The following is a 9,991-nucleotide window of genomic DNA, read 5'->3' as shown; positions in this document are numbered from 1 at the left end:
TCTAAAGCTCCTCTGATAAGCCTGAAAACTGTAGCCACTCACCTAAAGTACGTACCAGTGCCTCAATTAAATTTAATCATGAATTATGTATCTTTATTTCAATCACTTGCATGTTGGATTTCTTACATAAAGAGTGCTTGCATTGCAAAAACACGATGGATTTAATTAGTTTTGGTTACTCCCTTTAAAAAAATGAATGTATGTGTGTGGGGGTGGGGGGAGCCTGCGCGTGCGTATGTGTGTGTGTGTAGCAGCCGGCCAAAAGCTGTGGCCTACTGACTGGCTAGAGCTTGGTGATCTTGAGCACAACAAGGTGACTACCGGGGAGCGATGGTGGAGAAAAGCCACAAGACACGTGGAGGAAGAGGGCTTGTAGATCGTGGAGCGAGAAGATGGTTGGAAGAGGCGGGGCTTGGAATTTATCAGCCAGCCAGCCATGCACCGGCCATTGAAAAGGCGTGCCACATCGGCAAACACCCCAAAGAGATGGTGGCTGGCCGGTTAAGAGAGACCATCAAAGGAGAACAATTGAAAAGCACCGCCCTAACCTTAACACGTGTCCAAATGTGGTTGAACGTGGAAAGCAAACTCAAAAATGGTGTGCTTTTAGGTGTTGGTCGTGCTTTCCATGTTCGGGCGATGGGCGGGCGATGGGCAAGTCTCTTGTTATATAAACATGCCTTACTATAGGCGCAGTTGGTACTTGCATTCTACTCAACAGCCGCTGCCTCTAGCTGCTGCAGGTGGTGGCTATGGCGACCGATCAAGCTGCAGGCATTAACGAAGTAGTGCTTCATGAGAATATGATCAGCGATGGGCGATAATGATAATAATGGAGGTACTTCCCTGGCGGATCACAAGCTCATCGAGCTCATCGTCATGTTTGGCATACAGCACCGATCCTACAGGGACGGCATCAACAACCTCGTCGTCATCCTCATCGGGGGCATACCCATCGCCATGCCCACCGTGCTCTCTGTCACCATGGCTATTGGCTCCCAGCGCCTCTCACAGCAGGGTGCCATCACCAAGCGCATGACATATGGAGAAGATGGACCTTGAACACATCCCCGTGAATCAGGTGTTCCAGAAGCTGCAGTGCAGCAGGAGGGGGCTCACGTCCGAAAAGGGCGAGGCCCGGCTCTCTACGTTTGGCTACAACAAACTCCAGGAGAAATCAGAGAGTAAATTCCTCAAATTTCTGAGCTTCATGTGGAACCCGCTGTCGTGGGTCATGGAAGCGGCTGCCATCATGGCCATCTCCCTTGCCAACGGCAAGGTGAACGGGCAATGGGCGCCTCCCGACTGGCAGGACTTCATCGGCATCATTGCCCTCCTCATTCTCAACTCCACCATCTCCTTCATCGAGGAGAACAACGCCGGAAACGCCGCCAGCGCCCTCATGGCAAATCTGGCCCCCCGTGCCAAGGTCCTCCGCGACGGCCAGTGGAGCGACCAGGAGGCGGCCGTGCTCGTCCCCGGCGACATCATCAGCATCAAGCTCGGTGACATCGTTCCCGCCGACGCCCGTCTCCTCCAGGGTGACCCCCTCAAGATCGACCAGTCCGCCCTCACCGGCGAGTCGCTGCCTGTCACCAAGAAGGCCGGCGACCAGGTCTTCTCCGGCTCTGCTTGAGGCGGTTGTCATCGCCACCGGCGTCCGCACCTTCTTCGGCAAGGCCGCTTACCTCGTCGACTCCACCAAGCAAGTGGGCCACTTCCAGAAGGTGCTCACCTCCATCGGCAACTTCTGCATTGGCTCCATCTTCCTTGCCATCCTCATCGAGCTCATCGTCATGTTTGACATACAGCACCGATCCTACAGGGACGGCATCAACAACCTCGTCGTCATCCTCATCGGGGGTATATATAACCCATCGCCATGCCCACCGTGCTCTCTGTCACCATGGCTATTGGCTCCCAGCGCCTCTCACAGCAGGGTGCCATCACCAAGTGCATGACCGCCATCGAGGAGCTCGCGGGGATGGATGTACTCTGCAGCGACAAGACCGGCCTCAACAACAGGACTTATATTTCTGCATCCGTGCAGTGCAAAGTCCTCGATCAGGCTCTTGTCCACCGAGACTTTGTTGACAAGGACATGCAGGTGATGCTCCTGGCCGCAAGCTGGGCCTCGAGGCTCGAAAACCAGGACGCCATTGACACAGCCATCGTCGGAATGCTGGCTGATCTCAAGAAAGCTCGCGAAAACATAACTGAGGAGCACTTCAATCCCGTCGACAAGCGCACAGTCCTCACCTACATTGACAAGGCAGACGGCCGCTGGTACAGGGCGAGCAAGGGAGCTCCGGAGCAGATCCTCGCTCTCTGTCACAACAAGGAGCAGATCCAGCAACAGGTGCATGAAATCATTGACGGGTTTGCTGAGCGGGGGCTACGCTCGTTGGCGGTTGCTCTGCAGCTAGCTGCAGGAGGTTCCTGAGCGGACTAAAGAGAGCGGGGGAAGCCCCTGGCAGTTCTGCGGCATCCTGCCTCTCTTTGATCCCCCTCGCCCCGACAGCGCCGAGACCATACGACAGGCTTTGAACCTAGGAGTCAATGTCAAAATGATCACGGGTGATGAGCTGGCCATAGCCAAGGAGACCGGAAGGCGCCTGGGAATGGGCACTAACATGTATCCGTCAGCAGCCTTAAGGGGGGAGGGGGGAGGCAATATTGGCTCGAGTGGTAGTGAGAAGGAAGTGTACAGGGCTAGGGGGATGGGTGGGCTAGATCAAACAAGCAGTGTGCATCAACTGTGCACGTGAAGGTGCAGTTTTGCAAGGCAAGGCACATGCGCTCAGAGGCGGCCGGGGGGCACCTGTGTTGTGGATTGTGCATCGTTCTCGAATATGTGTGTGTAGGTGGGGGGGGGGACGCCATTCAGGAAGGTTGCATGATGTGATAGCTTGGGCAGTATCATGAAGAAAGTGTACAGAGGCCGAAGGATGGCTCTGGCAGGGTGAGAGAAAACCAGCCATGTACCTCAATTGTAGACAAAGTCACAGTTGTGCAAGGCAAGGCACGTTCACTCCAGGGCCATGGGGGTTTAGCAAGGCAGGGTCTCCATGACCACAACATGGAGCTGACTGCAATAGGGTGAGGGGGGGGGAGAGAGAGAGAGAGAGAGAGAGAGAGAGAAGTCAACACCATCGTGCGCAGCCAAGGAGAGCCAAGTTTTGAGGATGGCACAGGGAGAACACGATAGTGAGAGCATCCTCTAAGGGAATGGACAAAGGGGGGTTACAACTGACGCTCCAATGGAGGAGGGTGTCAGGTCTTGGATTATCGCCAGCATCAGGGATGGGGGAGAGCTTGAAGGTGTTGACATAGTTGTCCATAAGAGAGAAGCCTAGGAGGGTTGGATTAAGGATGGTGTAGGGGTAGCGATGATGGAGCTGTCCCATTTCTAGAAGCTTCGTGGCTATGAAGGGGGAGGGTGTGATTGTGGAGGACATGGTCTCCTTTCCCACTCTATCCAATTTCAGGGGCTAGTTATCCACCAGCTTGCAACTTTGAACTCTTGATTGTAGCCAATGATTGTAGCCAATATTTGTCAATGCCCATGAAGTCGCCCGTCATAGCCCAATCTTGCTCAATGTCAATGCCCTTGATCGTCCACTTGAATGCCTTGCCACATGTATTAGTGGTGCCACTACCCTCCTTTATAGCTTGCAGGTATATCCACATTCTCTGTTGTGGTCGTTGCTAGCTAGATGCCCACCACAGAACCCCAAAGAGATCTTTGTCTTGCCCGTCTTCAACACATTGTTCAAAGGTGACATTGAATGTTGCTCATCACATAGCACTTCATCTCGATGTTGGGTGCTACTCTCACGCAGGCAACCATGGGTACATATATGAGCACAACTTCACAAAGGCTATAGAACTATAGAGAGGAAGAGAGAAGAAGGATAAGAAGATTCTAGCATCATAGGATCAATCCCAAGAGACCTGAAAGATATATCCGACAAGAGTTGAGCTCACATATGCTATGGAGAGAGAGAGAGAGAGAGAGAGTATAATATAAAAATCCCCTCAATTACGAACCATATTTTGGGTAGAGAGAGAGAGAGAGAGAGAGTATAATATAAAAATCCCCTCAATTACGAACCATATTTTGGGTTTTTGAATTTCAAAATTACAAGTTCAATTGTCAACTATGATCATTTAATTCATCTATTTGGAATTACAAACCACCCGGGGGGGGAAACGGATGAGACACTCCTAGCTTTGTGAAGGGAAAGAAACCTATACCTATCAACCAACCATTACTGATTGTTAGTAAGAACTGCCTCTCAGTGAATGGGTGACAGGCATCCAAACGACTTTTCTTGCTTGTTATCGCTATCACACATCACTAGAACTCTCTCATACTCTTCCTCATTTTAAATATATGTTTTTGTATTAAAAAAAATTTGGCTTTCATATGCAGAGATTTGCGGGTAGTATGTTCATGCATATTGGTGGGTAAATAGTGTACATTCTTTACATATGATGATTGGATAATATAACTGGCCTGATTCGTGCTACAAACTTTTGAGAAAGCCAACGAATTATTCCAGGGAACTGGTAATACAAAAAAACCAGCCATATGAGTGTGTGTGTGTGTGTGTGTGTGTGTGTGTGTGTGTGTGTGTGTGTGTGTGTGTGTGTGTGTGTGTGTGTGTGTGTGTGTGTGTGTGTACCAATACCATTACCAGTATAGTCTAGTAGTACCAATAAGTTCCGATACCGATACAATCAATACTACCAGTACAAGTCTAGCGTTATAGCAATATCAGTATCTGTAGTGTAGTGGGCCATTACCAGTAACAACATAGTCTAGTGGTACTAGTTATTACCAAAGGTATCCCACGCCAACAATTCTAGTAATTTATATCAAGGAGATGGAAACACACAATAACCAGCCATGTGTGTGTGTGTGTGTACGAGTACCAGTATATATGGTACCAGTATAATCAGTCAATACCAATGTTTAGTATAGTAGTATAGAAGTATCATTATCAATAGTTTCTAGTGCCACTAGTAGTACCAGTGAATTATATCAGGGAAGGGGCAAGATGTAAAACCAGCATATGTATGTGTGTGTGTGTGTGTGTGTGTGTGTGTGTGTGTGTGTGTGTGTGTGTGTGTGTGTGTGTGTGTGTGTGTGTGTGTGTGTGTGTGTGTGTGTGTGTGTGTACAAGTACCAGTACCACTGTAGTCCAATAGTACCATTAAGTATCAGTAATAGTACAACCAATACTATTAGAACAAGTATAGTAATATAGCAGTATCATTATCTGTAGTGTATAGTATCATTACCAGTGCCACTATAGTCCAGTCGTACCAGTCAATACCAACATTATCCCAGGCCAACGGTTCTTAGTAAATTATACTAGGTAAATAGAGACACACCAATAATCAGCCATGTGTGTGTATGTACCAGTACCAGTCTATATAGTACCAGTACCAGTACGAGTATAGCAGTATAGCAGTATCAGCATCAGTATTGTGTACCAGTACCATTAATAGTATAGTCGAGTAGTACCATTAAGTACCCGTACTAGTATTATCAGTACAAGTCTAGCATTATAGGAATATCAGTATCTGTTGTGCAGAGGGCCATTACCAGTAACAATATAGTCCAATGGTACCAGTCAGTACCAAAGGTATCCCACGCCAACAGTTCTAGCAATTTATACAAGGGAGATGGAAACACACAATAACCAGCCATGTGTGTGTTGTGTGTGTGTGTGTGTGTGTGTGTGTACCAGTATATACAGTACCAATACCATCAATCAGTACGAGTGTTAGTATAGTCGTATAGCAGTATCAGTATCAGTAGTGTCTAGTGTCACTGGTAGTACCAGTATAGTCCAGTAGTACCAATCAGTACCAGAGGTATCCCAGGTCAACAATTCCAGTGAATTATATCAGGGAAGTGGCAACATGTAAAACCAGCATATGAGTGTGTGTGTGTGTGTGTGTGTGTGTGTGTGTGTGTGTGTGTGTGTGTGTGTGTGTGTGTGTGTGTGTGTGTGTGTGTGTGTGTGTGTTTTATGTTTTAATCCTAGCCACAATTGGAATCATATGCGTACAACTTAGATTGAAGTTTCAATACAAAATTAAATTATCTTTATGATCATAAATTACAAAATAACATAGCATTAGTCAGCTTTACAAAGATAAATTCACAAAGAAATTGGATTTTGTAGGAGATGCTTTATGCCACAAGCATCCTAGCTGAGGAATGAGAGACTCACCTGCCAACCAACCAGACAATACATAGTTAGAATTAATCATGTATTGAATGGGTGACGGGCGTAAAGCGTCCCCCATCCACGTGTTATAATTGTCACATCTACCAATGCGTAGCATCTTGCATTCTCCAATAATGAGGTAAATTATCCATAGAGAGAGAGAGGGAGAGAGAGCAAAAAATAATCACAATTTAATAGAGATGAGTTTTATTTTGATAAGTAGAACTTCCAACAATCACTTATTTTGTAATCACACAAGTTGAGAACATCTTCTCAAGACATTGAATTCACAACAAGAATATTATTGTGAATATGCATTGATCCGAGCCTATCACAAATTTTTGTTTATCATATTTTGTTGGTTTTCCTTGCTTCTAGAGGTTTACAATAAAAGAAAGAGTGAGAACAACCTCTTGGAAAAATTTTTTAAAAAATGATTTTTTCTTGACTAGTTCACCGGAGGTGAAAGGTAGAGGGAGAACCTAGTGGTAAAGGGAAGGGAAAATATGTAAATGTGAAAAGAAAAGATATGATGTGGTTGTGGAGCCATGCACCCATGATTCAAGGGTCATGAGTGGCTCATATCATCATGGCTTTGGAGCCATATGATGATTCAAACAAATGGGACCCAAGTGGAAGACTTGGTAAAGGAAGAAACCAGGCACATGATTTTGTTGAATTTTTAAAAAATACTTCCACTCCGATCCAAGAAAAGTTGTCTTCATCAAAGTTGTAACTGACGAGCTGAAGATTCTGGCCATATTTTTTTATAATTTTTGCATCTACGGTCTAGGAGATATGGCCAAAATGGTGGACGGCAGTTTTTTCAACTGTGGTGGAGACCACCCCCCTACCTTTACACACACACACCCTTCCTTTTCCACATTGAGACCTTCTTTTAAATCAGCCATTAGTCTTCTCACCCTCCTCTCCTTCCTCCTCTCTCTCAAGCTCAAAAACCCATCAAAGTTCCTCTTCTAATCACCTCTCAAGTCATGCTTAATCTTGTTGTAATTCATAAGTTCTCATTCAACCCCTTTCTATTATTACTAGATATGTATTGATTTTATGTAGATTCCTTACATTTTAAAATAAGGAAGCTCTTGGACTCAAGCTATGGAGGAAGGAGTGAAGACAACACAAGTGATGATGGAGCTAATTGGTCAACAAATCACTTGGAAGGAGCTTCTTCATTGGTTGAAGGTCCCTAATCAAGCTTCATTTGTACAAATTACACTTGTATCTTAACCTCACTCCTAATCACTCTCTTTCCTATATAAAGAGGCCTTCCCCTTTGTAATTTCAAGCCTCCCTCAGCCCATTGAGCCTTTGTATCACTCACCATGAGCCCATAAGCTCATTCATTCACTCTATTCTTGCACATCCTAGAGTGCAAATTGTTTCATGCTAGTAACCTCTCCTCCTCTTACTTATGTTAATTAAGAGAGATGTTTTATATGCGTGTGAGAGTGCTTGATGTGATCTTGGCTAATCCTTGAGTGACTGTTTGGTAATCTATATGCTATTTGTGTTGGGAGTGTTTGAAGTCATCCATTCCTTGTACACACACCACGGTTAATGCTTCATTCATAGTGATCTCTCTCTCTCTCTCTCTCTCTCTCTCTCTCTCTCTCTCTCTCTCTCTCTTTGTGTAGCGGTCCTAGTCCACGCTTCCAAGACTAGGTGGTCCCCTCATCTCATTTCCCTTGTGGCGCAATGGAGTTTGTTTTGGTGTAGAGGCCGCCATTCCAAATTTCCTTCGTCATAAATTGGTGCCCCCACTGAGGAGTTCTCAAGCAGCGCTCTATCAATCCTATGAAGGAAGATCCATCAAATTCTCCGAGACTTCCACTATGGTCTCCCCAAGAAGCTCGAGAAAAGAAGCGTCTTTATCTACAAACGGCACGGATGCGGGTAAAGAGAGTTAACTACACACACCCTTCTTTGCTTCAAGGAAAATCTTGTAGTCATCAAGTCCCTAGGTCAAAAAACTGTGTTGAGTGCTTTGTGGCTAGTGTGAAGACACTTCCTTTGAAGCCTCGACTTCAGGTGGTGAAAGCACTCTCAAACTCGGGTATTAACAAGTTTTTGGAGGGGGAGCTACACATCAATGGGGTGCGGTATTGGCAAGAGGCTACATATGGTGATGCACTCCAACTACTACTAGCAAGAAGGCTCAAGGTGGTTGAGAGGGTAGCCATCGAACCCTATGAACTCTACAAAGCTGAAGATGGTCACACCAAAGCTAGGCTAATCACCGGTGAGCAAATTCTTCGCATCTCTCAAATGGTGGGATCCAAGAGAGCTCAACTTCAATGAAGTGCTTCATGGAAGGTTGTAATTAATGCACCAATGAATAATCCCATTTTCCACAACTTTCAATCAGTTCAGAATATTAGAGTGAATGTGCGCATTGATAGAAAGATTTTTTTCCAACAAAGATTGGTCTTCTATTTTGGAGCTGAGAGGTTGAGAGAGATATTGCTGTCCCCTGACCCTATAATATTTCCTATTTTGGAGTATAATGTATCTTTTGATGTTCACATCTTCATCTTGCTTTAAGCATACTCCATGAATCATAGGGATTTATATGGACCTTTCCAACCTCTTGCTAGACAAACTGTGCATATAATAGCTAGCACAAAGCTTAGGTTCCAAAACATCATAAGGGACTTACTAGGCCCTCGTCGTCTAGCTGAGATTAATGCATCTATCAATCCATTTATTCTACCCTTAATAAGATATGATTTGGGCCTAGACGTTTTCATCTTTGTGCTATATTGAGAGGAAGGCAACCCACTTTTATAATGGCTTTCCCAAATTTTTTCGGGCTTAGTGGGGAAAATGCTGGGGATTTTTTGGATAACTTGGAGATGGCTTTCCTTGTCTCCGGGAGGGATGACGAAGCATTGAAATTGAGAGCTTTTCCTTTGGTGCTCAAAGAAGAATCTAGGGTATGGTTCCAGGCTCTAGATCCAACCCAAAGAATTGATTGGGAGGGATTGAAGGTGGCTTTCCTACGAAGATTTCAACGAGCCAATTCGGCAGAAGAACTATGGCAACGACTTCTGTCCCTTCATCAAGTTGACCCTCATGGTTATGCAACCTATGAGGAAGGTTTTCTGAAACTTTGGGGGCAATGGTCAGACTCACTAAACCCTGGTGAGCAAGCTCCCAATTGCCTCCAAAAGGATCGATTTATCTCAGGTTTGTACCCCTTGCTAAGGGAGAAGGTAAAGGGCAAATTTCCAAATGCTTTTGAAGATGCCTTAAGAATTGCTAGGGAAAAGAATAGAAAGATTCTCTATCAAGCCCAAGCTGGCCAGCTAGCTTTGGGAGGCAATATCACAACTATGGAAGCTTCTCACATACCTCCAAATGTGCCTAATGCACCAGACCTCAACAGAGGTCAACAAGAAGATATGCTTCAACAAATAAACAATCTCACAAACCAGCTAGAGGGGTTGAAAGTAAATCTTGTGCAGGGTGTAAGGAGGCCTATTGAGGGAAATGGTGGGAATCGGCCACCAATGCGATGTCAAGCAAGGGAAATGTTGTGTTACAATTGTGGGGAAATTGGCCACGGCATGTATAATTGCCCTCATCCCAGAAGATATGACTACCCTGTCAGAGGTCCTCGACAACAAGTAAGTCCACCCCGTGCTAGAGCTCAAGCACAAGAGCAACCGCAACCTCAAATTTTGCAGCCACCTCGTGCTCAAGCTCAAGCCCCTGCTACTCAACCA

General features: G+C 45.7%; 1 pseudogene; it reads left to right on the top strand.

The window, feature by feature from the left end:
- Window positions 1-901: 901 nt before the first annotated feature.
- On the top strand, window positions 902-6,054 carry LOC147449136 (plasma membrane ATPase pseudogene; annotated as a pseudogene).
- The last annotated feature ends 3,937 nt before the right edge of the window (window positions 6,055-9,991 follow it).

The sequence above is a fragment of the Adiantum capillus-veneris genome, chromosome 10, assembly GCF_014529385.1.
Source record: "Adiantum capillus-veneris isolate H3 chromosome 10, ASM1452938v2, whole genome shotgun sequence".
Taxonomy (NCBI): Eukaryota; Viridiplantae; Streptophyta; class Polypodiopsida; order Polypodiales; family Pteridaceae; genus Adiantum; species Adiantum capillus-veneris.
The sequence above is the reverse complement of the archived record's forward strand: the minus strand, read 5'-3'. Positions and strand labels throughout refer to the sequence as shown.